The sequence below is a fragment of the Sarcophilus harrisii genome, chromosome 1, assembly GCF_902635505.1.
Source record: "Sarcophilus harrisii chromosome 1, mSarHar1.11, whole genome shotgun sequence".
In the NCBI taxonomy this organism is placed as follows: Eukaryota; Metazoa; Chordata; class Mammalia; order Dasyuromorphia; family Dasyuridae; genus Sarcophilus; species Sarcophilus harrisii.
The window spans coordinates 298,384,793-298,406,770 of NC_045426.1; the positions used below are offsets into that span (position 1 = coordinate 298,384,793).

General features: G+C 34.2%; 1 pseudogene; it reads right to left on the bottom strand.

Moving 5' to 3' along the window:
• Positions 1–19,227: 19,227 nt before the first annotated feature.
• LOC100929719 lies at positions 19,228–20,384 on the bottom strand (annotated as a pseudogene).
• Between the last annotated feature and the right edge of the window lie 1,594 nt (positions 20,385–21,978).

Below are 21,978 nucleotides of genomic sequence, written 5' to 3' on the forward strand. Positions count from 1 at the left end.
CACAAAATTATTGGAACTGATCTGAATTATCTCATTCTAGGAAAGAGCCATATCCATCAGAATTGATCCTTGTATAATCCTGTTGTTGCTGTGTACAATGATCTCCTGATCCTGATCATTTCACTCAGCATCAGTTCATATAAGTCTCTCCAGGCTTTTCTGAAATCATCCTGTTGGTCATTTCTTACAAAACAATAATATTCCATAACATTCATTTACCACAATTTATTCAGCCATTCTCCAATTGATGGGCATCCATTCAGTTTCCAGTTTCTTGCCACTACAAAAAGGGCTGCCACAAACATTTTTGCACATGTGGGTCCCTTTCCCTCCTTTAAGATCACTTTGGAATATAATCCATGTAGAAACACTGCTGGATCAAAAGATATGCACAATTTGATAACATTTTAAGCATAGTGCCAAATTGCTCTTCAGGATGGCTGGATCCTTTCACAATTCCACCAACAATGTATTTAAGTACCAGTTTTCCCACATCCCTCCAACATTCATCATTATCTTCTCCTGTCATCTTAGCCAATCTTAGAGTGTGTAATGGTATATCAAAGTTGTCTTAATTTTCATTTCTCTGATCAATAGTGATTTAGAGCACCTTTTCATATGACTAGAAATGATTTTAATTTCTTTATTTGGAAATTGGCTGTTCATATCCTTCAACCATTTATCAATTGGAGAATAACTTGAATTCTTATAAATTTAAATCAATTCTATGTATATTTTAGACATAAGTCCTTTATCAGAACCCTTAAATGTAAAAATCTTTTCCTAGTTTATTGCTTCCTTTCTAATCTTGTCTGCATTAGTTTTGTTGTTACAAAAACTTTTCAACTTAATATAATCAAAATTATTGGTGTTCTATAATGAGTTCCAGGTCTTCTTTGGTCACAAATTCCTTCCTTCCCCACAGATCTGAGAGGTAAACTATTCTATGTTCTTCTAATTTGCTTATAGTATCATTCTTTATGTCTAAATCATGACCCCATTTTGACCTTATCTTGATATATGGTGTTAGGTATGGGTCAATGCCTAGTTTCTGCTATACAAGTTTCCAATTTACCCAGCAGTTTTTGTCAAATAGTAAGTTCTTATCCCAAAAGCTGGAAGACCAGTGGTTTTACTTTGAAATAAAAAGCATACAGGATCCCTGTAGATCGTATGTTAATTTGAGAAAACCACATTTTAATACAATATGGTTTTTGTTTGTTTGTTTTGTTATTTATTTTGTTAAATATTTCCAAATTACATTTGAATCTGGTTCTTGAATTGTAGGGACACCAGCAGGCATCTTTGACACTCCTGATCTAGAACAATTCCTCTCATTTTACAGAAGAGAAAGCTAGACAAGATGTCTTTCCTTAGGGTTCACAGAGAACAGTAAAGCCAGGATATCAGTCCTGGTCCTTCCATACCCCATCTTCTTTCCACTGTATTTAGGCTATTTCTCAGAGTCCTTTGCCACCAAAGTAATGGCTTCTTCCTAAATAAGAATAATTTTTAAAAACATTAGAGCCTCACTTCCACATGTTTAATAGGAACATATCCAGAAAGGAATGTAGATCATAGAAAATTAGAACTAACAGGGCCTCATCTAATCTTAGCTATTTAATAGAGGGAGAAAATGACGTCCAGAGAAATGAGAACACTTACTCAAGGGTATACAACTAACTAGTGGCAGGATTGAGGTTTATGGACCACCAATAGAGTGCTTCTACCCACCCAACCCCAACCTCTCAATACAAAGCCTCACAATGCCTCCTTGGATTGAGGCCATGCTCTATTCAATTGTTATTTTATTGCTTGTCTGACAATGTTCCATTTAAAATTTTAATGTCTTGAATGATGATTAAAAAATTAGTAATTTTATGGACACTGAGTAATTTTGAACTATAGAAAGCTATCAGTTGTCTCCCTCTCCCCATTATAGTCTTTTTGTTGTTGTTGTTTAATGAGGCAATTGAAATTAAACGATTTGTCCAGGATTATACAGCTAGTGTCAAGTGTCTGAAATCATCTTTGAATAGAATCCTCTGGACTCCAGGATCAGTGCTCTACCCACTACTCCACCTAGCTTCACCCACAGAGTCTTAATATCTAAATTACTCCACCACAAAAATGGTCCTAGAATGAAGTAGCTAATCCAATTTTTGTATAGTTACAAGTAAATATTGATCTTGATACTATGGTACTCTTTCCCCCCTGAATTCAAAATGCTTAAGAAGTAGAAGAATTTAGAGAAACTTCTCTCAGACTTATGACTTGAAAGCTAAATGTGAAGGGAATGAATGAGGAGCTCAAGAAATGGAAATTGAAGCTGGGAAGGAAACATCAACAAGAATGTTATAAACATGATGGCAAACTGAAGAAGTGGCAGATGGTCTTCCTGTTCACATGCTGTAACAAGGACAAAAGCAATCTGGGGTCGGAAGTCAGGGATACATGAAACAATAATAAATAAAAAGTTCTCTAACCACCAAACAGCATCTCCTTTTTTTATCTCCTTTCTCCTTTCCCCCTGATCTGTGATGAGTGATTCTCTCTGTTTTGTTGGTTTTGGTTAGTGGCTGAGTAACCTCCGCCTTCTTATATCTGATAAAAGTTGTCAAATAGAACAACCTATCTTATTTAATATTATTTTGAAATATTAGTAATAGCAATAAGAAAAGGAAAAGAAATGGAAGGAATCAGAATAGGCAATAAGATAATAAAACTATCTCTTTATGAAGATATGATTTTATACTTGGAAAATCCTAAAAATTCAACTAAAGTTAATTGAAACAATAATTTTAGCGAAGTAGCAAGATATAAAATAAAGCTACATAAATCATTAGTGTTCTTATATATCACTAACAAAACACTGTAAGACAAGATAGTAAGAAATGCCCCACTTAAAATAATTATAGAAAATATACCTGGTGGATGCCTAGACAAAATAAACCCAGAAATTACAGGAATATAATTATAAAATCCTTTTTATACAAATAAACTCAGATCTAAATATGTGAGGAAATATTAATTGTTCATGGGTAGTCAGAAGCAATATAATAAAAATGACAATTTTATCTAAACTAATCTATTCACTGCTATCCCAATTGAATTACCAAAAATTATTTACTGAATTAGAAAAAAAATTTCATTTGGAAAAAAAAGCCAAGAATATCAAAGGAATTAATGAAAAACTGAAAAGGAAGGAGTTTTAGCAAGATTATGTCTTAAATTTTAAGGCCATAATTATCAAAATTATCTGGTACAAGCTAAGACATTGGTAAATCAGTGGAACAAAATGCTGTGCATACAATGCACAGCAACAAATGATTATAGTAATTTTGTGTTTGACAAATATAAAGATTTAAATAGGTTAAGAATTCAAAATATGATAGGGGGGACTGGAAAGCAATCTGGTAGAAATTGGGCATACACCAATATCTTGCCCCATTTACCAAGATGAGGTCAAAATCAGAATATGACCTAGATATAAAGGGAGATATCTTGAGAAAGTTAGAACATTGGAACAGACTTCTGGATAGGTGAGTAATTTATGAATAGACAGGAGATCACATTATAAGGTTAAAATGGTTAGTTTTGATTACATTAAATTAAAAAGAGGTTGTACAAATAAAACCAATTAACAAAGATTAGAAGGGAAGCAGAAAACTGGAAAATTTATGCACAATTTCTCAGGTAAAGGTCTCACCTCAAATATATAAAGAATTTGTCAAATTTATAAGAATACAAATCATTTTTGATGAAAAAATCAAAATTACATATAGTTGTATAAAAAAATGCTGTCATTATTGATCAGACAAATGCAATTTAAAACAACCTTGAGATACTATTTTACATCTATCAAATTGGCAAAAGGGATAGAAGGGGAAAACAACAAATGTTGGAGAGGATGTGGAAAAACTGGGGCACATTCACTGTTTGTTGGTGTAACCGTTTTGAAGAACAATCTGGAATTAAGCCCAAAGAGTTATAAAACTGTATATAATGCTATATTCTTAAGTTTATTTCCCAAAATGACTAAGGAAAAGCACTTATTGGTTCTAAAATATTTATAACTGTGCTTTTTGTGAGGGCAAAAAATTGGAAATTGAGAAAATATCTGTCATTGGGGAATGGCTGAACAATTTGTGCTATATGATTGTGATAATACTGTGCTTTAAAAAATGATGAGAAGGATGATCTCAGAAAAACATGGAAAAACTTGCATGAAATAATGAAGAGTAAAATGAACAGATCCAAGAGAACAAAGCAGTAAAAATGTTCCAAGAACAACTTTGAATGTCTAAGTCATTTTAAGTAGTGTAAATATTCGTATCAACTATAGAAGACCTAAGAAGGAAGATGATATCCATCTCCAGAGAAAGATAAATAGAAAGACATGTATTATAGTTGTATACACACACACACACACACATCTGTGTCCAATAGTAGCCTTCTCTAGCTACCATTGGGGTGGGGAGGAAGAGAGAAAAAAAGATTAGAGAGCAAAGGAAAATCTAGAAGCATAAAAAAAGCAGGGTAACTTTGAAAATGATCTGTAACATTTGTTACATAGTTTGAAAAATAGTAAACAATGTAAATGGAAATTCATAGTTTTATATTGAATCCTCTTTTTTTATGTTGGGCTGTATAACTGGAAATTTTGTGCCTTTAATTTCAAAATGAATAAAAAAAATATACTATTTATTTACATCAGTTCTTTCTGTATCCCTTTATGTAAATATTTTTATTTCTCTTTGAATTTTTCACATGTTGTTCATTCTGTGTGTATGCCATTGAGGTACAGTTCAGTTTTGAGACTGAGTTGTTCTCAGCATGCAAGATCTGTGTTCAAGACCTTCCTCTGAGCCACCATCCTCATATAACCCAAAGCAAGTCTTAAACTCTGTGTTCTATGCAGTTATCTAAGATTATAAATTGCAGAGACAGTGCTGATAGTTAAGTAGAGAGAATTTCCTTATTTATAATTTTTTAATAAGAATAAAACCAAAGATATGAGCTGAAAAAAATTTTCAATACGTTCTTATATCATCTATTGTTATTTCCCCAATCATTAGACACCCAGTTTTCCTTTGAGATGTTTTATTTATTTGTTTATTTGTTTTGGTGTGGAGGCTAAATTTTATTTTCTTCACATAATCAAATTTATCTATTTTCTCAGATTCCTCTGTTCCAGCTAATAAAGGATTTATTTCATTTTCTTGTCCTGTTTTTTAAAAATTGCATCTAGTTGGAATTTTTTTAATTTTTAAAATTTTTTAAATAATTTTTCATGTTAAATTGGTAACTCCCTGGCATATAGTACCTATTATTTGTTTACCGACTCAAAAGCAATGAATATTTTTAACAAAAAACCTTGGAATTAATCAGATTGGTCCAATTTACATCCTACCAGCAGTATAAAAACATACATATTATTATAACATTGTTATACTAACATTGACTTTTTTAGTCTCTAATTATCTTTGCTAATCGGGAGGTCAGATTCCAAGTTACATTATTTGCATTATTAAAATTGTAACTTTTTTGAGAACTGTCTATTCCTTTGCATACCCTTTTGTAATTCTTTGCTTTGATAAATTATGGATGTCTTGTTGTTGTTGAAGAAAAAAGGTTTTTTTGCATCAGTTTTTCATCCACCCAATATTTATTAAGTGGCTACTATGTGTTGAGCCATGTGGTAATCAGTGTGGGAATAAAGAAAAACAAAAATAATCCTTGCCCTCAAAAAGTTCCCACTCGAATGGCGAGAAAAAAATGAACATTAGTAGGTTTGTAAGGTCTATATATGTGTCTAAATAAATAAATATATATCTACATACATATACACACTACATATATATATACCTACACATATACACACTTACATATACATGTGCATGTATATACATACACACAAATATATATATATATATATATATATATATATATATATGTAAACTAATAATTAAATGTAGAGTAATCTCAGGAGACAAGCCATTAGCATTTTGAGAGGAGGGGAAAACTGGAAAAGACCTGCTGCAGAAGGTCTTGAAAGAAGTCAGAGGAAAATAAGAGAAAAGAGGGGTTTTTTTGTTTGTTTTTTTCCCAGTGGATTTATTGCTTTTTATTGAGTAAAGGCTTTTTGTTCACATAATCAAATTTATCTATTTTCTCAGATTCCTCTGTTCTAGCTAATAAAGAATTTATTTCATTTTCTTGTCCTGTTTTTAAAAATTACATCTAGTTGGAATTTTTTGGTGGTATTTATAGTTTGCTATTAGTCTGTTGATAATTCTCATCAAACTGTTATCCAAGTTGTTCAGTAACCTTTTGTGACCTCTAGTTATCAAACACTAGATTATTATATTTATCAGTCTAGCTCATTATTTAATATATTGTAATTTATTGAAAAAGCCTAGTACTAGATTTCTGCTCATTTGTAATGTAATTTAACATCTGATACTATAATACCCCTTTTATTTTTCTTTCATAACTTCCCTTGATATTTTAGAAACAATAAATCTATTAATAATGGAAAAATTAAGCTTAATAACCATAATGATTCATTGAACTTATTAACATCCATAAAATACTGGAATATGGCACAATAGATTATCAATTACATTCCCAAAATTTGTTGTCCCCAAAAATCATACCTAAAACAGATTTATACCGATTTACAATAATTGGGAAGAAGAATCTATCATGTACCATCAGGAATTAAGAAAAAAATTAAGAGCAACAACCTTGATATCAGACAAGAGTAAAGATACAGATGACAAATTGAGATGGGAAAGTAAATTACATTTTGCTCAAGAAAATGATAAAAATCTATTTTAAATACACATATGTTTATAGTCATTGATTGTCATAATCTCTAAAATATTAAAAAATATATTAAACAAATTACAATGAGTTAGAGAAATTATTAATTGTTAGGGATACTGACATTTTCCTTTTAAGGGCAGGAAAATGAACAAATAGACAAATTCAAAAAAACATTGGGATAAGCAAGCAAAACATTGGTGACTATTGACCAGAAACAGTAATAATTATACCAATTATTCAGTATTGTACAACATCTTTGAAAAGCCTCATCATGAACAAAACAAAATATTTGAAGTTAGGTAGAAATTTTAAGTCAAAGTAAAAGGACATGGAATATTTTTTTTAATGTAGAAATACTTTCATTTACTCCAATGAATCTTATCTGCTAATCAATGTGTATAATCCCTTTAGCAATGCAAGTTGATACACATTCACACTTACCTGACATTCTGTGCCACTATTATCTATGTCCTTTTTGCCACAGGAGGCCAACATAACATCCTGGAGAAGACCTTCTTTCTCTTGATAGCCAAAAGTTACCACTGGAACTTACATAGGCAATTCATTTTCAGCCTCACTCTTACTTTATGTCTCACAATCCCATCTTTCTTGTGATCATGACATCCTATCCTATGATTTATAATTCTTTATTTTATGTATGTTATAGCTTCTTCAAGCTTGCCATGTTTCTCTCTACTTCTCTCAGAAAGATTCTCTTTATAATTCTTTAGGGAATATAGTGTTCTGTGACCCAAAGTCATAGAACAATAGCCAGGTGGTAGAATTTTTTTTTAAGTTTTATTATTTATTTTTTACTCTATTTTAAATTCAATTTTGAGTTCCAAATTCTTTCTCCCACCCTTCCTTCATCTACTGAAACCCAACAATTTGATATCAATTATGCATATGAAATCATGCAAAACATATTTTCATATTAGCCATGTCACAAAATAAGAAAAATAAAGTAGAAAAAAATTTCAATTTGTGATGAATTCATTGGTTCTCTCTCTAAAGATGGATATTTCATCATGAGTCTTTTGGAACTATCTTGAATTCAAATTGTATTTAATAATCAGAGCAGTTAAGTCTTTCGTAGTTTATTATTATTACAATATTGCTGTTATACTGTACAGTGATATTCAAGTTCTACTCACTTCATTTTATATCAATTTATATATAGATCATTCCAGGTTTTCCTGAAATTTACCATACATTATTTCCTATAATACATTTTTGTAGTACTCTATGGCAATTGTACACCATAATTTTTCCAGTCATTTTCTAATTGATGGGCATCCCCTCAGTTTCTAATTCTTTGGCCCCACAAAAAACTCTTATAAATATGGGACAGATAGGACACAAATGAGTGCAAGACAGGATACACACATATGTATGCGTCTGGTAGAATGCCTGTCTGTCTATATTGTGGTGACTCAGAGGACAGTCAATGTCAGGCAGGCTGGGAGTATGGATCTTGGGAAGGTGTTAGCACACTGTGGCAAAACTAGGAGATCCAGTGATGATGAGAAAAGAAAGAATTGAATCATCTCAGTCTAGATTCAAGTGATTTAATTATATGCCACTCCATCATACAGTAAGAAAGTCTCTATGCATGGAAGATGGATAAGACTTTTAATACCTTTACTTGAAAAGGAATTACAATTAAATATACTAAATATACAAACTAAATATAAATAATTCTCTTTTAACTTTTCTACTTTTAAAATGACAAAGGCAGGTATTTATGAAAAAGCAATGACTAATTAAGACTGGTTTACCCAAAGATTCCAGCTTCTGGGATAAGAACTCACTATTTAACAACAATTGCTGGGAAAATTGGAAATTAGTATGGGAGAAACTAGATATTAATCCATAACTAACATCCTATACCAAGGTAAGGTTAAACTAGGTTTATGATTTAGACATAAAGACATCACTCTTATGATTTAGACATAAAGAATGATACAATAGGCAAATTAGAAGAACAAAGAATAGTCTACCCTTTAAATCTGAGGAGTAGGAAGGAATTTGTGGTCAAAGAAAAGCTAGAGTGCATTATGGAATGCAAAATGGATAATTTTGATTATATTAAATTTAAAAGATTTTGTTCAAACAAAATAAATGCAGACAAGATTAGAAGGGAAGCAATAAACTGAGAAAAAAAAAATTACATCCAAGGGTTCTGATAAAGGCCTCATTTCTAAAATAGAGAGAGAATTGACTCAAATGTTTAAGAATACAAGCCATTCTCCAGTCGATAAATGGTCAAAGGATATGAACAGCCAGTTTTCAGATGAAGAAATTAAAACCATTTCTAGTCATGTGAAAAAATGCTCTAAATCACTATTGATCAGAAAAATGCAAATTAAGACAATTTTGAGACACCACTACACACTTCTCAGATTGGCTAAAATGACAGGAAAAGATAATGATAAATGTTGGAGAGGATTATGAGAAAACTAAGGCATTAATACATTGTTGGTGGAGTTGTGAACTGATCCAACCATTTTGGAGAGCACTTGGAACTATACCAAACCAGCAGTGTCTCTATTTGGCCTGTATCCCAAAGACATCATAAAAAGGGGAAAAGGGATCTATATGTGCAAATGTTTGTAGCAGCCCTTTTTGTAGTGGCAAGGAACTGGAAACTGAGTCTATGCCCATCAGTTGGAGAATGGCTGAACAAATTAACAAATTATGATCTATGATGTTATGGGATATTATTGTTATGCACAATAATATATTATCAGTAAAATGATTTCAGAAAGGCCTGAAGAGGCTTACATAATTGATGCTAAGTGAAGTGAATAGAACCAATAGAATATCATCACAGAAACAAGAAGATTATGTAATGGACTTGGCTCTTTTCAACAGTGAGGCGAATCAAGCCAGTTTCAACGGTCTTGTAATGGAGAGGACTGTGGGGACTGAGTGTGGATCACAACATAGTATTTTCACCTTTTTGTTGTTTTGTTTTCTTTCTCATTTTTTTTTCCTTTTTGATCTGGTTGTTCTTGTGCAGCTTGATAACTGTGGAAATACCTATAGAAGAATTGCACATGTTGAACATATATTGGATTACTTGCCATCCAGGGAAGGGCATGGACATGGGCAAGGCAAAATCTTGTTTTCCAAGGGTGAATGTTGAAAACTATACATATGTTTTGAAAATAAAAAGTTTTAAAATAAAAAAAATTTTTAATTGGTTAAGAGGACTATTATAAAGTGACTAATAGTATGTTAACTTTGTTCTTGGGTGGTCATTAATCTGTAGGAAAAATTTGAATACCTCACTTTGAGTTGAACAATAAAAAGATGGGGATTCTTCCTTCTGTCACAGTTTCATCTATAATCCAATGAAAACAGACACAAGATAGTATGAAGCAGCTTGGTATAGTGCACAGACTAAGGTTTTGGAATCAAAAGACTGAAGATTAAATTCCATATCTGTTATTCATTATCAGAGTGGATTTATCACAGTCTTTTTGGGCCTCAATTTCTCATGTACAAAATGAAGCCATCTGAGTCGTTTCTGATATTCTGTCCTATTCCAATACATTGTGAACTCCTCAAGAGAAGGATTGTCTTTTGCTTTTTCTTTTATTTTATCACCAGTGCTTGACCACAGAGCCTGGCACATAGTAACACTTTAATAAATGTTTATTGACTGAATAATCTTCTGGGTTTAAAACTATGATTGAATGACTTGACCTCAAGGGGAATGAGAGAGGAAAACCAAAAGCTGCAGGTACATCTTGTGCAAAGTCCAAGTCAGAAATGCCTGAATATATTTCTCTTACGTTTTGGGAAATTGGAAAAATCTCTGAAGAGTTTTCAAGGATGAAGGCAAGGAGGATTTACTTATGAGAGGGACTGAGAGAAGAAAGAGAAGGGGGGATGATGAAGAAAAAGGGAAGAAAGGAATAGATGATCAGTTTATAATGCTTCCCCATCCCAAACTCTCTTCATCCCCTTGTCAATTTATATTTTAGAATATAATGAGTTACAGAAAGCAAGGTCTTCATTCTGTGGTTTTGCCTATTATTCTTGAGTGAATATACATGCAAAGATCATTTTATCTGGTTTCCTAAGAAAAAAGCGTCTTGGATTATAAACCATTGTTTTCCTATAACTTCACCAGAAAAAGCATTTCTGTCCAAATTCTAATAGTCCACATCTTCAGCCACTTTTCCCCCAAACCCATCCCTTTCCCAAAGCAATGAGTGTTTTTTCCCTAAACTCTCCTTTCTCTTCCCCTCCCCCCTCTCTTTAGTTCACTGACTAAGACTCCAGCTTAGTCTTACACTTTTCCCTGTTTACACACTTCCCTGATGCTATTCCATGTTCTGTGGGTCTCTAGTCTCCTACAATCGGCTGGAGTCATCCTGCCCTGATGATGTGGAAGAAAGATGATTGTGGTGACTGAGGAATTATCATGTATGTCTGGCAGAAGGAAAAATGACATCTTTTGTTTGAAACTGCTGATTGGTTTATAGTTATATTATTTTTCTGCAGTGTTCCAAGAAAGTGAGGCTCACTTTTCCAAAATTCTTTCCAACTGAAATAACTGTGATTGTAAATCACTGGAGCTCACTGCTGCTTGCACTAGTGATAGGGGCTCCCTGGCCTGAAACTTCCTTTGCTTACTATTCCCTTCCCCCACCTTCCAATCTGATTTGCTCAGACCTGCCTCCTTGAGATGAGCTGGGGCCAAAGGAAGGCACTGGAGGGCAGGCATTTTCCTTAAATAACCAGGCTCTTTTAACTTTATTAAAATGATTTATGTTGTTCCTTTCTGTGAAGCTGTGGTAAATTAATTACATCTTCTGGGAAGATTTAGTGGATCACCAATAAGTGTCTCTCAAGTAAATAGACTCATTCATGCTGACTGAAACTGTTTGGTTTCCTTCTGTCCATGAAGGAGAGGAAGGAGCCTGATGCTTCTGAGATAACCTCACAGTATGTTAATGTCTCTTTTGAAGTTGAAAGGAAATTACTTGGACAGAAGCTGGCTTCTGTTTCTGAAATGCTCCAATCCAAAGCTATTCTATAAAGTTGTAAAAACAGTCCTAAATGGTCTTTGGAGCCATGGGCTCTTAGTTCAAATCCCAACTCTGCCATTTAATCCCTGTGTGATCTTGGACAAACAATTATTTAGCTTTCCTATGAATTAGTTGAAGCTTTTGGACCAAATGACAGCTAAGATTCTTCCTTTCTATAGTTCTATGAGTCTATGAGTGGATTGTGACATGTAAATATGATGGAAAAACCTAGAATGGGATGAAATTGAAGATTTCAAGACAAAATTGATTGTAATTTTCATGTCCTACTCTTTTCCCTCCCTCTACTTTTCCTGATAAGAATGTTTTCGTTTTGTTTGTAATTAATCATTTTAAAGCATTTGATATTTTTCTCTTATCTATTGTTTCTTATCTACCCAAATAAACAGTAATAGTCTCTGGCAGGGTGTGTGTGACATGTCTCATTTTCTCTTCTCTGGACTTGTGTGCCATTCTCTTTTCAAACATATCTTACATGAAATTCAAAGTTATTAAAAATGAATTTTGGGAAAAAATGTCCTTTGCTCAAGCAGTAATGCTAATTGAGTGTCAGCGATGACAAGAACTCTCTTCTAAGCTATAGAACTAGAGCCATAAAGAGGGGGTAACAACAGGGGTTCTCTTTGAGGTGTTCTCCCATCATTGGAAGAAGGGAAGGTTTTGCATCACCATCATTATTATTTTATTTGCTGCTGAAGTCTATCTCATGGCTTTTTATCATCCTATAGGATGGGCAATGGGAAGATGAGCCCCAGAAAAAGGAATAAAAGCAGAGTTCATGTCAGCAGAAGTTGGGGAGGAAGGAGAGGAGATTGATGGAGTACTCCTTCTTTCCTAGTCACTACCCACCATCACATGGATTCTACTAGGCCTATCTACCTCTTTCTTTACCTCCTAATGATAATGAAGTAGAGACTGGATTCTCTGAAAAAATGGCTTTTCTTCCTCCTGAGACACAAAACACCAGTCTCCTCAAACGAATTTGCCTGAGGTATCAAAATTCTTATATTTCTGCCAAGAATATCTTTAAAAAGAGAATTGGAGATATAAACATCTCACTCAGGTCACTGGAATTAGTGAAATTCATAGGTTGATAGATCTAGACTTGAAATAAAGCAATAACACCTTCCTTTTTCAGATAAAAAAGCTGAGGTACTAACTCGTAGTCCTGTCCTGTAGGACATATCATTTTTACTTTACTTCAAATTTGCTTGTGGTTCCTTCAAAGCATTATTTCTCTCTTCTGTGTGAAGAAGGGAGTAGAGGAATGGGATGATTATGACCTTTTTTTTTACACATGGGAAATCTAATATATTGAAAATTTCCAGACTTGCTTTGATTTAGATAATTTGCCACAGACAAACTATCCCAAATATCTTAGTACAGCTTAAAATTCAAAATTGAAATCACACTAAGATATTTGGTTCAGACTTTATAAGGTAGGGTGTTAGGAAATGTTGTTTAAATTTTTTAGCTAATCATCCAAGAACAAAGAAATATGCATGAAAAAATCATGCCATTTGGGAGTTAGCTATTTTAACTAGTTTTCCTAACTATATTCTATGCTGGGTTATTTCTACAAATGTACAAATTTCTGAGTCAAAACCTCAGGCAGTTCACCCTACCAAATTAATTTTTTTCCTCATCTGAGATCATGATTGCAACTTTTATTGTTGTTTGTTTTTTGTTGTTGTTGTTTTAATTGTCTATCATATAGCAAAAATTTTTGGACCTGTTTTTATTTTTTAAATCTATTTCTTAAGTGCAACAAATTGCTGCATATCTATTCTATTTTCATTTTATTGGGGAGCTAAATCCATTCACATTTAAGGTTATACTCATTAGGTTTGTTTTCTCTTCCATTTGAATCTTTATAGTGTGTTCCCTTCCTTCTCTTTTCAGTTAGCAATTGCTCACTACTTTTAGCTTTTTTTCAACTATATTTAATTCCAGTATCCAAGTTTCTTCTTATTGTCTTCCTTCCTTCCTTCCTTCCTTCCTTCCTTCCTTCCTTCCTGACCCAGTCCTAGTTTGAATTTACTTAAATTTTTCCTTATTTTCAATTCTTTTTATTTTTAAACTCTATCCTATATGAAAGTAGAGTTTAGAATCCTTCTTGTCCACTCCTCCACCATTCAATCTTAGGAAGAATTCATTTGTTTCTTCTTTCTTATCTCTTTATCCTCTTATAATTCATTTCTGAAGTCAAAACTTTCACTTGTGAACTATATTTTTGCATTTAAAAAATTTTGTTTATTCAAGGTAAAACTTTCTGGAGAACAAAATTCTGTTCTTTTCTTTTCCGGTCATCAATTTGTATAATAACAAATCAAGCTCATTTCTCCTTTCACTTTATTTTTCTCCTGCTCCACCCCACACACTGTTTTTGAGAATCCAGGTTTGACAATGCTCAATTTTAAGATTAAATGTATGAAAAACATTTTGTAGTGTGATTATGGGTTGATTGTTTACTTAGTTATGGGACCTACTCCTGCTCTATGCCCTATCATTCATTCCTTGCTTATCTTAAAGGTAGTATATAATACCAAAGGACTTAAATTCCTTTGTCCTTGATGTGTGCTAGAAGATTTTGGGGATGACCTCAAAATTTCTTCTCCTAGGGTAGGCTAGATTCCTTGCTTAAGAGGAAAAGGGTAGTAGTCTCCTGAGACCTGTTGTTATTATATAGTCACTTAGTCTTTAATGACTGTGACAACACTTAGTGTTTTCTTGGCAAAGACTAAAGAGATTTGCCATTTTCTTAATTCCAGATCATTTTACAGATGAGGAAACTGAGGCAAACAGTGTTAAATGATTTGTCCAGGTTCTCACAGATCTAGATTTGAAATTATGTTCTCCTTACTCCAGGGCCAGCATTCTAATAACTCTAATCAACTACCTCTGAGGTATTTACCACTTCACAATGAAACTGAGTTTTTTTCTCTCTCCTTCCCAATTGTTTTCTACCCTAATTTCAGTCTTAATTTCCTATTATTTTCTTTTAATTTTCCTATTTCTCCTTTAAACCATTTTGGGATTTCTTGCTGGTATGTGGAAGATCCATAGAATGTGTTATCAAGATATATTTTTTTTTAAATTAGAGTTCATAGAATCATAGATATAGAGCTGGAAGCAATTTAGAGACCATCAATCCTGTCCTCAATTAGTGAGCAATAGGTGGAAGTTTAAAGAAACAGTTGTCAACTTCTTGTAAGGAAAGATTAGATAACAAGATAAGAGTGTTGCTTTGGGAGGCTGAATCATGAATTCACCGATTTGTGAAGTTCTTCCTCCCCCCATACAAAATACTCCCCACGCACGCGCGCGCGCGCACACACACACACACACACACACACACACACAACTGACTTCACCTCTATTCTTCCTGTTTTGTCACAATCGTACAACTTGGGACCTGACAACAAGGAAAGACAAGAAATCTTAAAGCTTAAAGAGAAAGTCAAGACCTAAAACTTCTCCTCCACTCCCTCAAAATGTAGAATTTAGGGAAATCTTTAGGTAGAAGGAAAATACTGCAAATGATAGAGACTGAAATATTTATTTAAAATTTTATTTTAATGTTCAAAAATTTCATATGAAAGTTAAAAATGTAGATAAATAGTTATGGCACAGATCTGGGATTTACTATGCCTTCTGATAGCAGTATGAACTCCACTGCACCTTCTGATAGAGCTGTGAATTCTACTGCACCTTCTGTTAGAAGTGTGAGCTCTATTCCATATCATGGCTGTGTCTTCCCTTGTATTTAATTCCATAAGTCTCAAGGGTCTCAAGAGTATCATGTAATCTATGACAATTATCTTCATTCCAACACAAGGGAGGCCAATGCTATGTTGGTCCCAGTGTGGAGTATTGAAGAATGTAACCAGGGGCAACAAATACTCAAACAAGAATTCCAATTACAATGAACATTACACCCACTGAGATAAAAATGAATGGTTTCTTGTATTTGGTCAAGCAAGTCTCTTGTGATTGCTCTTGAGAAGTGAGAGGTAGAGAACCAAGGATGTCCATGTTTTCTTTAAACCTTGTTTTCCTAAGAACAAGATGAACTTTAGGAAACTTTAGGAAGGGAGGTTTGGAAGGATTGGAAGACATAAGCAAGGAAGGAAGAGAGCAAAAAAGAAGGGAGAAGGAAGGAAGGAAAGAAGGAAGAAAGGAAAAGAGCAAGGAAGGAAGGGAACAAGGAAGGAAGATGGAAAGAAAAGAAGAGAAATTAATCTTCAGTGAGCATTTTGAATCAATCTTTTCTCCATCTTCATTGTGAGTCTTGGAATTGGGCTTAGTCATTGTGCTATTGACATTCTTAAGTCTTTCAAAGTTCATTATCTTTACAACATTGTGGTTACTATATAAATCATTCTCCTTGTTCTGCTTACTTCACTTTGCATCAATTCATCAAAGTCTTTCCAGGTTTTTCTGAAACCATTCCCTTCAATTTTTCTAAAGTAATGTGTTTCCATCACATTTACATGCTTTAACTTCTTCAGCTATTCCCCTACCAGTATTCAATTTTTTACTCCCTCAAAAAGAGCTGTCATATTTTTGTACATTTTGGTTCCATTCCTCTTTCTTTGATCACTTTGAAGAGCAGATCTAATAATGATATCACTAGGTCAAAGGATATCCATTGTTTAAATACTTTTTGCTATAGTTCCAAATTGCTTTCCACAATGATTAAATCAGTTCAAAACTCTGCAAGAAACTCTTCTCTCATAGTCTTTCCAGTATTTGTCATTTTCCAATATTTGTCCACTTGGCCAATCTGAAATGTTTTAGGTTCTACCTCAAAGTTATTTTAATAAATTTCTGTAATTATTAGATTTGAGTATTATTTCACATGACTATTGGAAAGCTTAGATTTCTGCCTCTGAAAACTTCTCTAAGAAACCATTCCCAACCCTTCTTAATTTTGGTACCTTGCCTCTGAATTATTTTCGGTTCATCCTATTTATAGCTGATTAAAATGTATTTGTTTGCTGGAAATCTCCATGTGAAATAATGCTCAAACCTAATAATGGAAATGCTTTATGCTTAATATAAGAAGAAGGGAATGGTTTCAGAAAAACCTGGAAAGATTTTGATGAATTGATCCAAATTGAAGTAAGCAGAATCAGGAGAATGATTTATACAATAACCACAATGTTATATAGATAATGAACTTTGAAAGACTTAAGAATGTCAATAACACAATGACCAAGCCAAATTCCAAGACTCAAAATGAACATGGAGAAAAGATGGACTCAAAATGCACATTGAAGTTTAATTTCTCTTTTTCTTTCCACCTTCCTTCCTTCCTTGCTTGCATCTTCCAATCCTTCTTTCCTAAAGTTTCATAAAATTCATCCTATGCTTAGGAAAATAAGGTTTAAAGAAAACATGGATATCCTTGGTTCTCCACTTTTCACTTCTTAGGAGCAATCACAAGGAACTTGCTTGATCAAATTTTAAAAAAAAGTCATCTTTATCTTTGTGGGAATAGTATTCATTGTAACTGGAATTCTTGTTTGAGTATTTGTTGCCTCTAGCTACATTCTTCAATACTCCAGGTGGCTCCTAAGATCATCCTCCACATAATTCAACATGATGTAGATCTTATCACCATCTCCTGGACAGTGACAGTGTTTGAGTGCTAAGTTTTCAGGATGGTATTGACTTCCCTGAAGAAAGATAATTAGGGAGCCTTCTTTCTCCTTTTCCATTTCCGACGATTTCAGATATATGATTTCATCAGTCTTTATATCCTCTGCTTTGTATACCAAAGTATGTGAGCCTTCTTCATTCCTATTCAGACTCTAGGATTTTTCTACACTCTGACAATCCTGGACATATTTGGGGAGCTGCTTCTTCAGCCCAATGGGAGATAAGGCTGGAGAGAGAAGAAGATGTAATCTTCCTTCCCCATGATATTGGATGTCAGGTCCCCTCTCTCACTGTTTCTCTCCCTCTCTCCCAAATCTCAGTCAAATCTTGACTCTGTAACAACTAATATATGGTTTTCATTCTCTTGTTCTTATTCTTCACTCATTTCTTCTTCAGTCGATTGCTCCTATATTTCCTTGGAATTACTACCTCTTTCTTCTGCTGCTGCTATTTTCCTCAGTGCTGCTCTCTTTTTTCCAGATCCTCATTCTGCTAGTGAGGACTCAGCTAAACTGGGCTTCCTCTTGCTAATGTTGATATCTTTTAATTACTCCTCTTTGAGTGCCTTTCTGCCATGATCTTCCATGGTCCTCTTACACTGATCTGTCATGAGCAGAAACATTCTCTTCCAGCCTCTCCTCAAAGGTCTCTCTCATTCCATTACCTTCCTCCCTTTTCTGCTCCCTCACCTTCTGTTCTGGAGTTGCAACTGCTCAAGATGATCTTCTACCTCCTACAATGCTTTCAATCTATCTCTCTCTCCTTTTCTGCATTTCCCATTCCTATCAAGCTTTATCCCACTCATCCCAATGCTTTGTCAGAGCTAATGTTCTCACTCCTCTTTCACCCTGGCAAACTGCAGTCTTCTAAATGGCTGAGAGACCTGACTTTCTCTTCTCATCCTTTCTGTGGTGATCTTTTTTTCCTTAGGTAACATTTGCTGATGTGGTTTAATGGCCAAGGAGTCACTTTCTTCATCTCAGTGTATCATAGTATCTGCCTTCCTATAAAGTGAATTCCTAGTTGTTAACTCCATATGATCTCTTGGCTTCCCTTCTCAGATGAAATCCCACTTAGATTCCCCAACAACTGAAGTTTTAATGGGTTTTATCTCTGCTTTCTCTTTCTTCCTTATCCTCTTTTTCTGAAGCATTTCATCTGAAATTGTCACTTTCCATGAATTCTTTTCAACAACCAGCTGTACCTGTCACCACCAACACAAGTGCTGCCCACCCAAATAAGGAGAGTGTGGAGAAGCACAACTGAGTGCAGAAGTGTGTCTCTTTCAGTTTGGCATGATCTGGTGATGTCAGATCTCAGTTCTTCATCTAAATATTTTTTAGAATATCATTCTTTTCACAAAAGGCACAACTTTCCAAAGCATATTACAAAAGGAAATACAAGCAAGGATAAAATTTGAAAATTGTGCAGCTTAAATATAAATAAATCTGAATGAATTCTAAATATATTTCAGATATTCAACAGTGTTTTGAAGTTTAAAAGTATTCTTTTGTCACATACAAAAGAAGCACCCTAACTTGGTAGTCATGTGTTGTTCTAGAAAACACCAATTTGATGCTTGGGAGTTTTAAAGGGCTTTTTTTCTTCTTTTTTTCATTTTCTTTTCTTTCTTTTTTTCTTTTTCTTTCTTTTTTTTTCCAAATTTCCATCCTCAGGCAAGTTTAGAGATATCCTCATACTGAGTATCTTGAATTCTTCGATCCTTTAAAGGGTGGTTTCAATCATGACAGTGGCAGAAAAAGTGTTCACTGATGGATTACAGGGTTGCTTCATTTCCCCTGTAGACTCCATTCAAAACCAAAACTCTCTTTCCTGGTGCTGGTATTACTGTCTCCAAATGAGTCTGGTCAAGTGTTAGTTTGTCTCCAGAATCCATCATCTTTACCACTGCAGTGTATTTGTCGATTATTCCCTGGACAACTCCTTTTTTCTTATGATATTTTTCCTCAAGTTTTTTGGTTATAATTTTCACAATAATGTCAGGGTGCAACCAATAATCTGATAGAGCATTTTTTTTTCTTTTGTTCTTCAAGCTCCATGATTTCATCAAGTGCAGGTTTCTTCTTTTCTTTTGGCCAAGATGAGTCGTGGGATGGTTCTTTCCGTTTCACTGACACTGCAGTTCCCACCATTTTCAAAGCACTAGGACCCGGAGAACTTGGTTTGGAAGATGCACCTGAAGTACTTGCTCCTTTATTCAAATCAAAGGCAACTTTCTCGCCACCATTTTTCCTCCTTGATTCAGTGAAGATTGGACATTCCTGTTCTTTTCCTTCTAAACCTCTTCTTATTCGTTCTTCAATAAACTTGGCAGTTTTTTCTTCCTCATTGAGGTGCTGCTTCTTTTTTTTCTTCCCGTATTTGTCTCTGAACAGTTTCTGAGTCTCTATCAATATACTGAATATACCAGCCTTTGGCCGTCTCCTCTCATTCGCTTTGCATAAACCTTCTCTGTCTAAGCATCTAGTGAAGTCAATCAGCGTTTCCCACTGGGTAGCAATCATATGAACATGCTCTCGAGTACTGATGTATGCGTCAAGTACGATGTTGTGGACTCTCTTCGTGTCAAATTGTTTTCTGAGCAGTTCTAAAAAGTAATTTGAAAACTGCTCGGAAAAAGAATCCTAAAATTGCTGAGGATCTTCTGAAGTCAGAAGGAGTCGTCTCCGATGGAGACTTGGACATGCAGTGGCACTTAAACCGGTCTCATCTCGGCTTCTGGCATATCTGGCAGTACCATCACAGCTTCTGTGGCCCCTTGTATTTGATCCCGTTAGCAACGGCCTTGTGGGTGAGGAAATAGGATTTCCCCAAGGGAAGAAGCAACAGTCACCGCGAAGGAACCTCTTCTGCCCTACACAAACACACACACACACACACACACACACACACACACACACTCCTTTATAAAGCCCAAGCAGTGCCAACTCGAAAGCGAGGAAGAAGGGGGCGGGGAATATCAGGTTCGTGGCTGTCAAGAGGAGAAAAAACCTCAGAGGAAGAATTGGGGGGACTATTCATCTACATTTTAAAATGTCTTTCATATAAAATTTTGAACATTAAAATTGTCTATTTTTAATAAATATTTCAGTCTCTACTATTTGCAATGTTTTCCTTTTACCTAAAAATTTCCCTAAATTCTACATTTTGAGGGAATTGGAGAGAACTTTTAGCTCTCCAATGTCTCCCTAAGCTCTAAGATTTCTTGTTGAATTCCCTTGTTGTCAGGCCCCAAGTCGTTAGTACAGTTGTGACAAAACAGGTGAAGTAAAATTGGGGGAGAAAGATGGGGAGGGGAAAAGGAAGAGGAATATTTTGTGCCCAGAACTGGGAAGAACTTCACAAGAAGATGAATTCACAATTCAGCCTCCCAAAGCAATACTCTTAAATCTTTATCTAATTTTTCCTTACAAGAAGTTGACAACTGTTTCTTTAAATTTCCATTCAAAACTACACTTTCATACAGGATAGAGTATAAAAATAAGAAAAAAAATTAAGTAAATTCAGAAAATAAGGAGAGAGTTGAATACTGGAATTAAATATAATTGAAGCAAAGTTAAATTTACTGAGCAATTACTAACTTAAAAAATAAGAAAAGGAACCCACTATAAAAATTCAAATGGAAGAAAAAACAAAGCTAATAATTATAACCTTAAATGTGAATGGATTAAATTCCCCAATAAAATGACAATAGAATAGGAATGTGACCATTTGTTGCACACAGGAAATGCATTTTAAAACTAAAAACAGGTCCCAAAAAAATTGACTTACGTAATAGACAATTCCCCAAAAGAAGTTGTAATTATAATCTCAGACAAGGAAAAAGAAGCTGCCTGAGGTTTTGACCCAGTACACTGAAACTTAGAGGAGAGTGACATAATTTTCTTTCTACATTTGTAGAAATAACCCAACATAGAATTTAATTAGGAAAATGACTTAAAATAGCTAACTCCCAAATGGCATGATTTCTTCATGCATACTACTTTGCTTCTGGATGATCAGCTGGCTCCTAAACAATGACTTCCATAACACCTATCTTATAGAGGCTGAACTAAATGTCTTAGTGCAGTTTTAATTTTAACTTTTAAGAGATAATAAAGGATTTGGACTTTACCACCTGGCTGTACTTGTGATGATTACTCTGAACTGAAAGGAAGGCTGCTCCCAGAGACCCCAAGAAAACCAAACAAGAGAACATTACAGATGCCCACCCCATATTATGGTAAAGAGCCATGAGACAGACTTCAGCAGCAAATAATAATGATAATAATAATAATAATGCACTACCTTCTCTCCCCAATGATAGCACCTCAGAGAGAGCCCCCATTGTTTCACTCTATAGCTCTGGCTTAGAAGAGAGTTCTTGTCATCACTGATATTCAATTAGCATTACTGCTTGAAC